Source organism: Chelonoidis abingdonii, chromosome 1, assembly GCF_003597395.2.
Source record: "Chelonoidis abingdonii isolate Lonesome George chromosome 1, CheloAbing_2.0, whole genome shotgun sequence".
NCBI classification, from domain to species: Eukaryota; Metazoa; Chordata; order Testudines; family Testudinidae; genus Chelonoidis; species Chelonoidis abingdonii.
Window position 1 is genome coordinate 143,485,378 of NC_133769.1, and position 16,045 is coordinate 143,501,422.

The 16,045-nt window shown below is 45.7% G+C and overlaps 1 long non-coding RNA gene across 1 annotated transcript in view; it reads right to left on the minus strand.

The window, feature by feature from the left end:
- Nucleotides 1–12,218, minus strand: part of LOC116823834 (uncharacterized) — a 30,087-nt gene extending 17,869 nt beyond the window's left edge. Inside the window, exons 1-2 of the long non-coding RNA XR_012656813.1 lie at nucleotides 11,109–12,218; nucleotides 9,475–9,501 (exon numbers count right to left, since the gene is read on the minus strand). This is a non-coding gene — a long non-coding RNA (uncharacterized LOC116823834). The remainder of the gene's footprint in view (nucleotides 1–9,474; nucleotides 9,502–11,108) is intronic.
- Nucleotides 12,219–16,045: the final 3,827 nt, after the last annotated feature.

Here is a 16,045-nt window from a genome sequence, read left to right on the forward strand (position 1 = left end):
TTCTGAGAATTTACCATTAATTCCTACCCTTTGTTCCCTGTCTTTTAACCAGTTCTCAGTCCATGAAAGGACCTTCCCTTTTATCCCATGACAGCTTAATTTACATTACAGCCTTTGGTGAAGGACTTTGTCAAAGGCTTTGCCATTGAGCAGATGTGTCTTTAGTGGGGTCCTGTAGGGATTAGTTCTTGACCCTACACTGTTAAATGTTTTTATCAATGACCTGGAAGAAAACATAAAATCATTGCTGATAAAGTTTTTAGATAACATAAAAATTGAGGTAGTGGTGAATACTGAAGAGAACAAGTCACTGGTACAAATTGATCTGGATCCTGTGGTAAGCTGGGTGTAAGCAAACATATGTTTTAATATGACTAACTGTAAATGTATACATCTAGAAATAAAGAATGTAGGCCATACTTACAGGATGGGGGACTCTTATGCTTGGAAACAGTGATTCTGAAAAAGATTTGGAGGTCGTAGTGGATAATCAGCTGAACAAGAACGCTGTGTCCAAAAGATCTAATATGATCCTTGGATGCGTAAACTGGAATCTTTAGTAGAAGTAAAGAGTTTATTTTATCTCTGAATTTGGCACTGGTGAGCCTGCTACTGGAATACTGTGTCCAGTTCTTGTGTCCACAATTCAAGAACAGTGTTGATGAATTGGAGAGGGTTCAGAAAAGAGCTATGACAATGATTAAAGGATTAGAAAATATGCCTTATAGTGGTAGGCTCACAGACCTCAATCTATTTTGCTTAACAAAGAGAGGGTGACTTGATTACAATCTATAAGGAACTACATGGTGAAAAAATATTTGATAATGGGCTCTTCTATCTAGAGAGAAACGTATAAAATGATGCAATGGCTGGAAATTGAAATTAGAAAAATTCAGACTGGAAATAAGGCATGATTTTTTTAATAGTAAGGGTAATAAATCATTGGAACAATTTACCAAGGTTTGTGGTGGATTCTCCACTGGTAATTTTTAAATTTAGATTGGATTTTCTTTTATTCAAAAGAAATTATTTTGGAGGAGAAATATTTATTATTCTTGGGCAAAAGGGCAAAGGACCAGATTCTCAAAGTTATTAGGCATCTGTCTCCAACTGAAATTATGCAGTGTTGCAGACATGTTGGTCCCAGGGTCTGAGAGAGATAAGGTAGGTGAGGTTATATCTTTTATTTGGTCTAGTTCTGTGGGTGGAAGGGACAAGCTTTTGAGCTACAAAGTGCTCTTCCTCAGGAAGAAGTGGAACTGAGGAAGAGCTTTGTGTAGCTCAAAAGCTTGTCCCTTCCACCAACAGAAATTGGTCCAGTAAAACATGTGACCTCACCCACTTTTTCTCTGTGTTGAAATTAATGGGAGTTAGGTGCCCAAATACCTTTGAGAATCTAGGCCAGAAATCTTGGTGCTAGCATCTAACAAGGTACATGAGCCGAAGAGCCACTCCGAAGTAGTTACAAATGTGTTACATGCCTGCAAACTGGAACAAAAGACAGCAGAACCCTTGTTGAAAATGGAGAAAATAAATCCTTGTGACTTGACTGTCTCAGTCTGGAGGGGTGGAAATCTGGCAGACAAGAGGAAGTGGTGCATATGGGCTTCCTAATTTTCCTGGAAACGTGTAGTATTGCAGAGAAACCAGAGAGGGTGATATGCTTCACACGGCTCCAGGTGGTAGGCCAGGAGGCATTGAACACATACAGTATACTCTGGGGGCTCTTCTCACAGCTGGGACCAGCCTTACTTCTGCTTTCACTATTTGTGGGAGTGGGGCAGGAAACCATAGTGGCAGAAGCATAAAAAAAGAATCTCAGCAGGTGTCCGATTGTTGATCTCACACCAGCCATCTCTACAGTGCTCAATTTTTTGCCACCATTTGGTTGCTATGACAGCACTGTCTCCATGGCAACCCCTCAGCTGAGGCCTTCCCTGGGGATAATGGTGGGGAAGGAGAGAGCATATATGAGAGAAAGGATGGGGGACACAGAGAGGGGGGATAGAGGAAGCTGAGAATCCATCCTGGATTACATTCGAGATCCAGCAGCCAAAGGCAGCATATGGTCTGGGTCACTCCCCTCCTTTCTTACACCACAGCACCCCCGGACATTTCATAAACAGGACAAGCGCTCTTGTTCAATCCTTCTTGTGGGCAGGGCTCCCAGGACAGTGACTTGGGGCTCTGGGTTCAATCTTGAGGGTTTCCCTTTGTTGGACCACCGTCTCTTCTCCTGGAAGTGGGGATAATATCTCCAAGGCCTGGCCTTCCTTCATCTTTAGGGAGCAGTTGTGGAAAGAGAAAGGCAAGGAGGTGTCATGATGGGCTCCTTGTGCCTACAGTCTGGGGGGATGGGAGAGGAACTCCTGGAAGGAGAGCGCTGCAGGATCCTGTGGCTGGCTCTGCTGATGTGGAGGTATTGGCATAGGTACTGCTTTCCCCCTCTATCCAGATTTCCTGGAAGAGAGATGGCCGAGGCATGAAATACATGGGCTATTTAGAGGTTGGAAACTGAGCTGGGGATAAGTGAGGATATAAGTCCTGAGAGGACCTCAGCATCACAGCTGATGGGCATGGAGGAGCCAGGGATTCCAGAGTGGGAGGAAAACACTTGAGGAGAATATAGGGGGTGGGGGATTCTATATCAAAGGTAATTAATATAACAGCCAAAGAGAATGTCAAAGGAGGGGGCTGAGGATGAGGATTTCAGTGTGCATCAGTGGGGCAGAGGGGCTCAGTGTTCAATTATGGAGGGAATAAGGGGAATATCTTGGGTGCACCATGGAATGGGGTACATCAGACAGAGAGAGGCATGAGAAAGCAAGTAGAGAAGGAATGCACCAGAGAAGGGGTGCATCAGAGGAACAGCTTTGCTGGAGAGTCAATGCAGATTGGGAAGGGGTCAAAAGTGCATGGGGTGAGCAGATCAGGAGAGTATGAGAGAAAGGGTGAAGCAGGGAGGGAAGGGTATTAGGGAATGTATCAGAGGAGACCAGGTGAACACTAGTGGAAGATGGGGGGCATCAGATATGGCAGAGGAGATAGGATATTTATCAGGGAGCATTGCAGAAGAACCAGAGAGAGGAATATGTGTGCATTAATCTCTTCTATCCTCCCTCCCATCCCTCCATAACTTTGGCTTTCCTCTTTTGGCTTCAAAGATTTCTCCTGAAGTCTATACCAGCCTCATGCTCCCCTTCCTAGAAGCTGACCCTATACCCAGTCATGTGTATGAGGGGAAGGTGTCCCCAACAGACCTTTGGTTTCTGTCTGTATAAAGTTACCCTGGCTGGGATTCCTCAGCCTCTCACACCTAAATCCAGCACAGATTGGAAAAGACTTCACAACAGCTGGTCATATGATATAAGGGAAAAGAAGAATGGAACTGGAGAGGCAGGAGGGAGGTCTGATGGCTCCCAGGGAACATGAGCACAAGTTTCTGCCAAGGGACTGGGGTATCTGACAATTACTTGTGTGTGGAGATGTGTGTGTATATCTTGGAAGCCCTTTCTAAACTAGGGAAACAAACAAGGGATCAAAGGTGCCCCTTCTCCCTCCCTGGCAGTGTTAAAAGCTGACGTCACATTGGAGCGAGTTTGAGTTTAATGCTGGTGTAGCACAGGAAGGATGAGGCTGCTGGCCTAGAAAGGATTACTGGTCCAGGGACAGGGTCATCTCAGTAAAGTGTTTTCAACAATTTTTGAAGTGGGTCTAGTGAGCAGCCAAAATTAGAGACAGAAAAGATTTAGAGCATTTGATCACATCTTCTCCATTCACCCCTCCCCTGGAATCAAGGCAGGATTCTTCCTTCCCTACAATCCATTTTCCGGAGCTTTGTCTAGTTCTAGTTGTCAAAGAGGCTTCCAGACTAGCTACAGTCTAATAGATGCTCATCAGTAGGATACACTTCTTATATCCGTTCTCCTCTCCATTACCCTCTCCAGTTTCAATCTATTACTCCTTGTTGTTGCCCATCAACAACAGTATAGGGGCTATGACACACAGTTGAACAGTTCTGATTCCATGCAGTAAAAAACAGTAATACACACACACTAGTCTGTTCATAACACTAGTTATATTGTGGGCAGTAGTCTCCAGTGTGCTATGCCAGTCAGCCTTTCCATCGGTTTCCTTCCCATCTATCTATATAGTCTGATTGTTACGTTAGTGGGCCCCAGACACCTAAACACTATAATAACTAGGCACAAATGTGAAGTATGTTTTTTATAGCTATTTCTTGCTTCTGCCGTGCCCATATACTGGCTGTAGAGTGGACAGGGTATGACACATTTATATTCCACTAATATTGCAAACTGTGCAAATTCCTGAGGTCCATTATCTCAAACTACACTTTCCGAGGTGAGAACTTATGTATAACCAGTTTCTTTAGTGTATTAAGCTTAGTTTGCATGCTCTTTTTTATTTTCTTAGTAGTCTGTCTTGTCTGCTACCTCCTAAACTACTTAAAATACACTTGTTATAGTTAATACATTTATTTCTGGTTTACAATACAACCCAGTTTATGTGATTTCTAACCGGGGGGCAAGAAGTTGTGCATACTCCCCTCCACATTGAGGGGAGGTGAATTTTGGGTTTGGACTCCAAGGGGTGTGGACATCTGGGTGCTGGGTGCTGTGGCAAACCCATTAAGCTGAGCCTTCCCAGAGCAGATCTGTCTCTCTGTGCAGCTGGGTATGGCCCTGCCTGTGTGCTTGGCTGGAAAAGGCTGGGGAGCCTAGCCCAGCAAGACTAGGTAAAAGGGGGCCCAGCCTGGCAGAATAGTCTAACTCAGCGGTGTCCCAGCACATCAGGTGACATCCCAGGGGTCCAAACCATCATAGGTTCCCTTCAGCTTCCTGGAAAAAAACTTGGGAACAAACAAAGGAGTTGGATATGAGTCAGTGCCCTCGTTGCCAAGAAGGTCAACAGCATACTGGGCTGTATTAGTAGGAGCATCGCTAGCAGATCAAAGAAAGTGATTACTCCCCTCCATTCGATACTGGTGAGGCCACACCTGGAATAATGCATCAAGTTTTGGGCCCCCCACTACAGAAAGGATGTGGAAAAATTGGAGAGAGTCCAGCGGAGAGCAGCAAAAATGATCGGGGGCTGGGGGACATGACTTACGAGGAGAGGCTGAGGGAACTGGGATTGTTTAGTCTGCAGAAGAGAAGAATGAGGGGGGATTTGACAGCTGCTTTCAGCTACCTGAAAGGGGGTTCCAAACAGGATGGAGCTTGGCTGTTCTCACTGGTAGCAGATGACAAAACAAGGAGCAATGGTCTCAAGTTGCAGTGGGGGAGGTCTACGTTGGATATTAGAAAACACTATTCACTAGGAGGGTGGTGAAGCACTGGAATGGGTTACCTAGGGAGGTGGTGGAATCTCCTTCCTTATAGGTTTTTAAGGTCAAGCTTGACAAAGCCCTGGCTGGGATGATTTAGTTGGAGTTGGTCTTGCTTTGAGCAGGTTGGTTGGACTAGATGACCTCCTGAGGTCTCTTCCAATCTTAATCTTCTATGATTCTATAAGGGGTTTACTTGCCTGGGAAGTGGCCGTCTCTGCCCCTTCATCAGGTCGATCATTAGCATGTTCACAGACACCAAAATGCTTGGAAGAAGCTTCCACCCCCTGCCACCTTAAAGAGACAGACTTAGTTTTCACAAGTACAGCAAGAAAAACATTTTGAAAAAGTGGAGCCTGGATTGGGGTACCCTCGATCACCCCTCTTGCTGTTCCCAAGATGCCATCTGTATGGCTGCTCCCCTCAGAGAGGTCAGTTGCACAGGTTCCTCTTAAAACCTGAGCCACAGGTGAGATGCTGGTATTACAGATGCAGATCCAGCAAATTTCTCCTAGACAAACCCTTCCCTGTAATGAGTGGGGAAACACTCCTGTACTCCCTCACGTTCCTTCTTAACCTCATTCTCTGGGCCCCCTGCCAGGGCACCCCTCCCCCTGTGCTCCCTGGAGAGAAATCTGTCCTCTGTCCAGCTGTGGGCTCACAGCTACCAACCATGACAAACCCTTCACTGGCAAGCCCTGTACACTCCTCTGTCTTTGAATTGGGTTGGCCTCCAGTTACAGAGCCCATGGAATCCTCACCTTGCCCACGCAACAGTTTCTCGGATCCCACCTTCCCCCTCTAAGGCTTCCCTTCCTCCAGGACACATTTCCCTATGTATCCTAGAGCAGGATTTGTCCCTTGCTTAACTGCAACTCCTGACAACCGGCAACCTGGACAGTCTCCCTACTGTCAGGCAAAACATTCCTCTCACCTGAAGGAACAGCCACTGGACAGGATCTGGCTCTACTCACCCCCACCCCTTGTGACAAATCTGTCTCTTATGCATCCTTTCATTTTCTTCTGCTTGCACCCTGTGCAGCTCCAACTTTTTGATAACTTCACTTTCACTAATTTTCCTACTTTTCTGTCCCTACTTCTCTTTCCCGAAATAAGCAAACAGAAAACAACAAACCAGTAACCTCTTTGTCTGTTCTCTAGCCACCACACTTAAAACTCACTTAAAATCACCACTGGTGTTTCAGGGCAATAGGCTGTGCATACTATGCTACTCGACTACACCACTGTGACAGGTTGGACTCAGGCTGGCAGAATAGACTGACTCAATGGCATCTCAGCACACCAGGTGACATCCCAGGATGTCCAACCCATCACAGAACCTTCCCCAGGATATTACACCAAAAAAGGAAGGAGGTATTGTCTTGTATATCAAAGATATATACACTTGGACTGAGGTTGAGATGGAGATAGGAGACAGACTTGTTAAGAATCTCTGGGTCAGGATAAAAGGGATTTAAAAGGGGGGGGGGGTGATGTCATGGTAGAGGTCCACTACAGACCACCTAACCAGGAAGAAGAAGTAGATGAGGCTTTATTTAATAAATAAATAGGACACTAACTAATAAGCACAGGACGTGGTGGTGATGGGGGACTTCAATTATCCAGACATCTGTTGGGAAAATAATACAGCACTGCACAGATTATCCAACAAGTTCTTGGAATGTATGGAGACAATTTTTTATTTCAGAAGTGGAGACAGCAACTAAGGGAGAGGCTGTTCTGGATTTGATTTTGACAAATAGGAGGAACTGTTTGAGAATTTGAAAGTGGAAGGCAGCTTAGGTGAAAGTGATCATTAAATGATAAAGTTCATGATTCTAAGGAATGGTAGGAGGGAAGACACCAGAATAAAGATAATTGATTTCAAGGAGGCAGACTTTAACAAACTAATGTTGGTAAGTAAGATCCCCGGAAAGCAAATCTCAGGGGAAAAACAGTTCAAAAGAAAATAAGAACAGCCTTACTGGGTCAGACCAAAGATCCATCTAGCCCAGTATCCTGTCTACTGACAGTGGCCAATGCCAGGTGCCCCAGAGGGAGTGGACCTAACAGGCAATGATCAAATGATCTCTCTCTTGCCATCCTTCTCCACCCTCTGACAAACAGAGGCTAGGGACACCATTCCTTACCCATCCTGGCTAATAGCCCATTAATGGACTTAACTGGATAAATTCATGGTGGTTCTCTTTTAAAGTTCAAGAGAGTTCATAGTTTTTCAGAGACATTGTTAAGGAAGGCACTATCCCACTGTGTAGGATAGATAGGCAGTCTGGCAATTGACCACCCTGGCTTAACCAGAAGATCTTTGATTATCTGAAATTCAAAAAAGGGTCCTACAAAAAGTGGAAACTAGGTCAAATTACAAAAGATTAATATAAACAAACACCACAAGTATGTAGGGACAAAATTCAAAAGACCAAGACACAAAATAAGAAAAAACTAGCTAGAGACATAAAGGATAACAAGAAAACATTCTCAAATTACATTAGAAGCAAGAGGAAGACCAAAGACAGGGTAGGCCTGTTACTCAATGGGGGTGGGGGAGGGGAATAAGAGAATGTGGAAATGGCAGACGTGTTAAAAGACTTTTTTTTGTTTCAGTTTTCACCAAAAAGTTTAGTAGCAATTGGAATCTAACAGTAAATTCCAGTGAAAATGAGGTAGGATCTGAGGCTAACATCGGAAAAGAACAAGTTAAAAATTATTTAGACAAATGAGATGTCTTCAAATCAGCAGGGCCTGATGAAATACATGTTATAATACTCAAGGAGCTCACTGAGGAGATATCTGAGTCATTAGGGATTATCTTCGAAAGGTCATGGGAGACAGGAGAGATTCCAGAGGACTGGAAGAGGGCAAATATAATGCCAATCTGTAAAAAGGGAATAAGGACAACCCAGGGAATTACAGACCAGTCAGCTTAACTTCAGTACCCACAAAGATAACGGAGCAAATAATCAAGAAATCAATTTGCAAAGGTTTTTAAGAATAGGTTATGTAGTCCTGCCTTGAGTGCAGGAGACTGGACTAGATGAAAGGAGGTTTTAAAGAACTGGTTAGACAAACACCTGTCAGGAATGTCTAGTTACTATGTAGTCCTGCTTTGAGTGCAGGGTACCAGACTAGATGGCCTCTAGAGATCCCTTCCCATCCTACACTTCTATGATTCTTCATGTCTGGTCATCCTGACAGAATGATTCTTCTGAGAGATTGAAGCAGGCGTCCATCAGGATATGTCTAAATATTTGTAGAAGCCACTTGTCTGTCCCATGAAGAACCTCTGCTTGATTAATGTGTTCAATTGCCCAATGAAACTTGTCTTCTTGGCCTGGCATAGGCTGCAGATCCTGTATCTGAGGGTGGTTGCAGACAGTGTCTGTTGTGGACCTGATATTCTGGACAGAAAACATGCAGTGAGCATCAGGGAACCTTTTGGTGTTATACACCCAAGCGATGCTTCCCAATGTTCTTCAGAGGAGTTTTGGGACTGATAACAGAGACTTTTTGAAGGTTTGTAAATAAATGTCACAGAAGCTAGAGATAAACACCTATTATCACCCAGAAAGCACATGTTCTTCTCCCCCTCCTTGAAGCATTGCTTCACATCCCTCAGCGGCTGCTTGAGCATCCTTCTCAAGGTTCAGCTAACACTCTTGAGCAACTCTTATTGAGGCAGAAGAGAGAACCCACAAGCCACTTCCAGGAAGTAGGGCAGATTTCATCAGTTGCAACAGAGACGTTTCTACATCAGATCTCCTTCTCTCTTGCTCTCTTCTTTTCCATCTCTTAAGTACTTGTCTTATTTTTCTCCGCTTCTTTTTCATTCTTTCTTTCCAACCCATCTTTCTTTTTTCTCTCTCTCGTTCATCTCTTCTTTTTCAGCATCTCTTAACTCAGTGGTCCCCATCCTTTTTGTGGCCGGTAGTGCATTCATGTTTTCAGAAGAGTGTGGTGGGCGCCAACACTTTTTCAAGGCTTATTTTGTATTTGTACATTAATACAAAAATTATATTTAATATTACATAATATATGAATCCATAAGATAAAAAGGGTAATTTTACATGTAACAGGTATTAAATTGTTCAGCAATTACTTTTTCACCTTACCATGTGAATTTGCTCTTTTTTTACTACCTGTAAGAAAAATTAAGGAGCTTTTACAAAATAAATATCATAAACAGTTTTCATCTTATTTATTTTAAAAAAGTATAACATTGTTGAACTGCTGGTCCAAATATATTTATTATTCTTACTTTAACATAGAATGAAGCCTGCAGCCCCAGAGTTCTCTGTCCCCGGCAGATGTGGGGCTGCAGTTTCTCTCCAGCTTAAGCTGTGGCCCCTCACCTGCCGGGGACCAAAAACACCGGCTCCTGCAGCCCCAGAGAAGCCAGAGAGAAGCCGCAGCCCAGCGCCTGCCAGGGACAGAGAATGCCGGCGCCCACAGCCCCAGAGTATTCTGTCCCCAGCAGGCGTGGGGCCCTGGCTTCTCTCCCCTGCTGGGCACTAGGCAGGCCCTGCGCCTGCCAGGGACAGAGAATACTGGTGAAAGCAGCCTGCAGCCCCGGAGTTCTCTGTCCCCACTAGGCGCAAGGCCGTGGCTTCTCTCCAGTTAAGCCACGGCCCCACGCCTGCTGGGGACCAAGAACACTGGCGCCCGCAGCCTGCAGCCCTGGAGAAGCGAGAGAGGAGCCGTAGCCCTGCACCTGCCAGGGACAGAGAACACTGGCGCCTGCAGCCTCCAGGCCCCGGAGTTCTCTGTCCCTGGCTGGCACGGGGCTGCGGCTTCTGTCCTCTGCTGGGCACTAGACGGGCGCACATAAATGCCCAGGCGGGCACCATGGCACCCGCAGGCACCGCGTTGGGGACCACTGTCTTAACTTGTCTCCCCTTTTTTCTGTTTCATTTACTCTTACTGTTCTTTCTGTCCCTTTCTCTTTGTATGTTTCTCCTTCCTTCATTCTTTTTTCCCTTCAGTCTCTCTCTCTTTGTTTCCAGTGTCTCCCTCCCAGTCACTGCACACTCAAGTGAGGGAGATCTGCAAAGAGAGCAGGTGAACAGCAGAGAGAGAGAAAGGATGGTCTAATGGTTACAGTGCAAGCCTGTGACTTGTGGAAACCTGGGTTCAATTCACTGCTGTATCTCAATTTTCCTGTGTGTCATTGGACAAATCACTTAGCCTCTCTGGGCTGCAGTTACTTATCTGTACCGTGAGGATAATAGCACTGCTCTAGTTAAAAGGGGTGTGGTGAGGCAACATACATTAAAGATTGTGAGGTGCTCAGATCTTGTGGAAATGGGGGAGGGGACATAGAATTGTGATGGGTGGATGTCAAACAGTAAATCCCGGAGCTCCACAAACAGTTTTACTTCCTCTCACCCTCCATATTCTTATCAGCCCCTGAAGCCCTGGCTGGAGTTAAGGCTCTCAGAGCTGCTATGTTCCCTGCTTGGCAGTTGGGAGCCCTGGCTACAGATATCCTGTCTGCCCCAGGTGTCACTTAGCCGAGCTGTACAGGTTTAACTCCTTTAGCCTGCCCCCATACATCTGTCTTTCCAGCTTCCTTAATCACCTTTGCTGTGGGGTGAAAAGAGCAGGTTTCTGCCTCTCCTCCATTTTTATTCCCTACATTTTATTAGTTTGTTTCTGACAGAAGGGCTGACCAAAATTACCTCCCCACCCTCACCTTTCCCAAGGGACATCTGGTCCTTGTGGCTGGGAAAAGATGTTCCAGTCTTACCAATTTCATTCTCCTTCCCTCTTCTGATCTTGACTATGTTCTTATTGTTGCAAAATCTCCTTTTGTTGTCTGGTCTCCCTCCCCACATCTTTGCTGCACAAGGACTGGCTCCTCTGTCACTTTCTCAGCAAGGTCATCCCTCTAACTGACCTTGTTAGAATGACTGATGTGTTAGTACTCTAGGTGTGGGGAGCCCAGGACTGTGATAGCAGGGGGGCTGCATGGCAGGAGTGAGGGGCATTGGCAGAGCTGTGAAAATGGAATATCAGGCGGCTGCAGGGGAGGATGGAAGAAGCAGTGGTACAGCTTGGGAGGGGGATTGAGGGCAGAACTGGAATATCGGGGGGATGGACAAGACTCAGGTGCATCAGCAGAGCTTTGAGGACACCCAGGACTGGATTAGCAGGGTGTATTGCAGGCAGGATTGAGGTGCCTTAACAGAGAGATGGCGAACGGAAGCAATGAAGCAGAGTGAGCTGCACTTTCTTTTTGTCATTTAGTAAGCAGCAAAAATTCACCACGCTGATTCCACTCAACTCTCCATCCTCCTCTGAGATCCCCGTGCGGCACTACATCTCTCTGCCCTGTTCTGAGTTTTCTTTGCCTAGCATGCTTCCCCTCCCCCAGAGTTCAGATGCAGGCCTGCAGGCTGCAGCAAGAACACTGCTTGTGCTGCTGAGGACGTGTGTGCCAGCACACAGCCTCAAAGCTCTATTTCCCCCTGCCAACTACTGTCGCACCATCAGGAGGCAAATGAGTCCCTAGGACAACTAAGGGCAGCACCCCATGCTCTCCCCTTTGACTCCCTTCTCTTAACCCCTCTGTAACCTTAAGACATCCTTCCTCTACAGCTCCTGGGCAAGCATGGAGGGAATAGGTCTAGAGATATTGATAGAATGATGGGAAGGAGAAGGGAGAGTGAGTCTGATGGGGACAGAGAAATAGTATCTGATAGGAAGATACAGAGATAGGTGAAAAGAGCACAGGGAGATGGAAGGAGACTTTTTGGAAGAGAGAAAACAGAGGAAGTGACAGAAAATCAGGTGGAGAGAAAGTGGGGATGGAGGGAAGAGGAGAAGGATAGAGAACAGAAGGGAGACAGAACAGGAGGGTTGGGTAGAGAAAGACCGCACTTGTCTGCATGAGGTGATTTTTAACTATTTTATAGGTGATGTTTTAAAACTTTGGTGTGGAGAGGGTAAGTTGTAGCTTTCACTTGCCTTAGCACATGGGGGTGAACACGAAACACCTTGCTAGGGGTCACCTCGACCAGCAAACATAGCAAAGCTACAGCTTGTGCTATCTACACAGGGGTTTTAAAACATATTAGCTACTGCATTTTTTAGAAAGCTGTTCCTAGGGTGGACAAGCTCACTGGCTGAAGGGGAAAGGCACATTGAGGAAAAGGTACAGGAGCAGCAGGCACTGCACAGACAAACTGTCTGAATCTAAGGGTAATGGTAAAAAAGAGACGTTGGTAAACTGTTCAGCTTCAGAAACCAAACTCCAACTTGTCAAAGAAACATTCTGTTTCTTGCCCCAAAACAAAAGAATAGGAGAAAATGACATAAAATTGTAAAAAAATAAATGTCACCTGCTTTTAGCGGTCAGCAAATGTACCAAGCAGTAGCCCTGGATGGCTCCTTGCAGATTTTCTACTGGCCACAATTTTCCCAATGATCTGTTGCTGAGCGTAACCAGATGGTAGATAATGTGCACATCAGTTGTGCAGCCAGGATTCACTTATCACAAGAGAGGAGTGAATAAACATTTTATTCCTTAGGTCAGATGTGATCAAATATCGTATTCCCCAAATGAGAAGTGAGTAAACTGTTTATCTGGATTTATCCTTGACTAGTGGGACATTGTCTGTCGTTCTTTCCATCTTGTTTGCAATTTTCCTTCTGTCTGTTGCCATGCTAACAGGCATGCAGCTCCACCAATGGTAGCACTAGTGCAGACCGGGCTGCATTTGCCAGCATTTAACCACTCTGTCATATAATCCTGCTCAGCACAAGCCTACACCTTAATTTCTTTATTTTAACATGCATCAGGGAATGGGCAGCATCCTGCTTGTCTGTATCATGGGAAAGGGGAATTGCACCCTACTTCCTTCATCCGGGATCAGCGTCTCCCTTCCTGTTCCCCTGCACTTGCTTTGTTTGCAGAGAGACAAGGGCCTGGCCGGGAGAGTTGGCACAGGAATATAATCCCCCTCAAATAAAGTGCATGCAGAAGTACAGGTGGTTCCCACCTGTTAAAATAAACTACAACCGAGCTGGGGAGGGGCACTGTCCTCAGCCAAAGCACCTTTCCTCCCACAAAGAAATGGGTACAGCAGTTGTGAGAGCTTCACCCACATATACCACCTCATCCCTGCTCTAGAGTGGTGAAAGGGGAGCTCTGTTTCCATTGGTCATGTCAGTCCTTGGCCTCTCTGCTGAGAGCGACAACAACAGGGTCACCTATGCCCATTTGTGATGGTGGTTTGAAACATATACATCTGTCCCACCAAGAACTTGATGGAGACACCTCTCATCTCATTAGAGAGAGCCCACCAAACATCCATTGGATGGGAACGAATTTGAGTGTCTAATTAAGGAATTCAGATTGAAATTAATTAGCACTTGCTGGTGTCCAGGGTTGGATTGGACAAGGTGCCTATAGCAATGAGAGGACTCACCCTGCAGCATCTCCTGCTGGTCATCCAGGGAATTCACTTGTCCAGCCTTTGGAGCACCCTCTGCAGGCTGATATCCTGCTTGTTGCTGGCCCCCATGTCCCTCCCAGACCCTGGTGCCCCTTTAGCTTGGGTGCTGCCTCCTGGCAGTACCCCCACTCTCTGGGCTCCCCTCCCAGAGGAATCCCCACCCTCTGTCCCCACCTTGCCTCAGTGTTCACTGCCAGTCCTCATCTAGTCCACACACACTGGGGCAGACTGCAGTCTGTATCACTCCTCATCAGCAAGGGGGGTTTGAACCTGCTGCCTCTGCCTATCCCCGGGCTGCATCCCTGCAACCCCTGTACCTATTTGGTTTTAGACAAGGCCTGCAGCCTGGGGGTTTTGCAGGTGGGAGCTCCACAGCTTCCTTGCCCTATTCCCCAGCACTGCTCTACTCTGGTGCCTTTCATTTCCCAGACAGCCAGGTCCTTCTCTCTCTACTGCTAGAGAGAGACTGCCTGAGTGCCTGGCTTGCAATCCTTTTATAGGGTCAGCTGCGACCTGATTGGAGCTTGGCCTCAGCTATGGCTGTTTCCCCAATCAGCCGAGGCTTGCTGCTATGCCCTGCCACAGCCCTCCCCCAGGGCTGTTTTAAGCCCTTCAGGGCAGGAGCAGGTGACCACCCCGCTACTGTGCCTTTGAGGTAAAAGATTTTGTATTCCAGTCCCAAAACTTGGCGAGCTATCCACTCCCCTCTGGCCTAGGGCTGTATTGGAACTGATGTTTTAGAGGTGAAACGCTTTACCTAGATCTGTATAAAGATCACACAGGAAGTGGAGGTCTTGGCTCAAATTCAAATCCAGAACTCTACCTTGTGGGTATTCTCAGTTTTAACATGTCTGCGTCAGACTGGTTCATCACCTGTAATATCTCTGTGAATTCAGCTTCAGACCTTCTTGATATTTAAAATCATAGAAATGTAGAGATGAAAGGGACTTCAAGAGCTCATCTAGTCCAGCTCCCTGCACTGAGGCAGGAGCAAGTAAACCTAGACCACCCCTGACAGGTGTTTTTCCAACCTGTTCTTACAAACCTCCAATGATGGGGATTCCACATCCTCCCTTGAAAGCCTGATCCAGTGCTTAACTATCGTTACAGTTAAAAAGTTTTTCCTAATATCTAACTTAAATCCCCCTTGCTTCCGATTAAGTCCTACCTTCAGTGGGCATGGAGAACAATTGATCACCATCTCTTTTGTAACAGCTTTTAACCTATTTGAATACTGCTGTCAAATTCTCTGTCAGTTTTCTTTTCTCAGGAGTATACGTATCCAGTTTTTTAAAACTTTTCCTTATAGGTCAACATTTCTAAACTTTTAATCATTTCTGTTGTTCTCCTCTGGACTCTCTGCAGTTTATCCACATCTTTCCTAAAGTGTGGCACCCAGAATTGTATACAGTACTCCAAGAGAGGCCTCACCAGTGCTGAATACAGCAAGACAATTACCTTCCGTGTCTTGCATACAACACTGCTGTTAATACACCCCAGAATGATATTAGCTTTTTTCGCAGCTGCATCACATTGTTGACTCGTATTCAATTTGTGAGCCACTATAACCTCCAGATCCTTTTTAGTAGTACTAGAACCTAGCCAGTTATACCCAATTTTGGAGCTGTGGATTTGATTTTTCCTTCCTAAGTGAAGTCCTTGCACTTGTCTTTATTGAATTTCATCTTGCTAATTTCAAATTTCTCTCTCCAATTTGTCAAGGCCATTTTGGATTCTAATCCTGCCCTCCAAAGTGCTCACTACCCACCCCAGCCTGATGTTCACAAGTTTTGTAAGTACATTTGCCACTCCATTATCCACGACATTAATTAACATATTGCAGAGTAGCAGACCCAGGACTGACCTCTGCAGGACATCATTAGATACGCCTTCCCAGTTTGACAGCAAACCATGGATAATTACTCTTTGAGTACAGTCTTTCACCAAGTTTTGCATCCATCATAGAGTAATTTCATCTAGACCACATTTCCCTAGTTTGCTTATGAGAATGTCATGTGGGATTGTGTCAAAAACGTTACTCAAATCAAGATATATCATGTCCACAGCTTTCCCCTATCCATTAGGCCAGTAACCCTGTCAAAAAAGGAAATTAGGTTGGCCTGGCCTAATTTCTTCTTCACTAATCCACGCTGGGTATTGCTTATCACTCTTTTATCCACTACGTGGTTACACATCCATTGTTTAATGATTTGTTCCAGTATTTTTT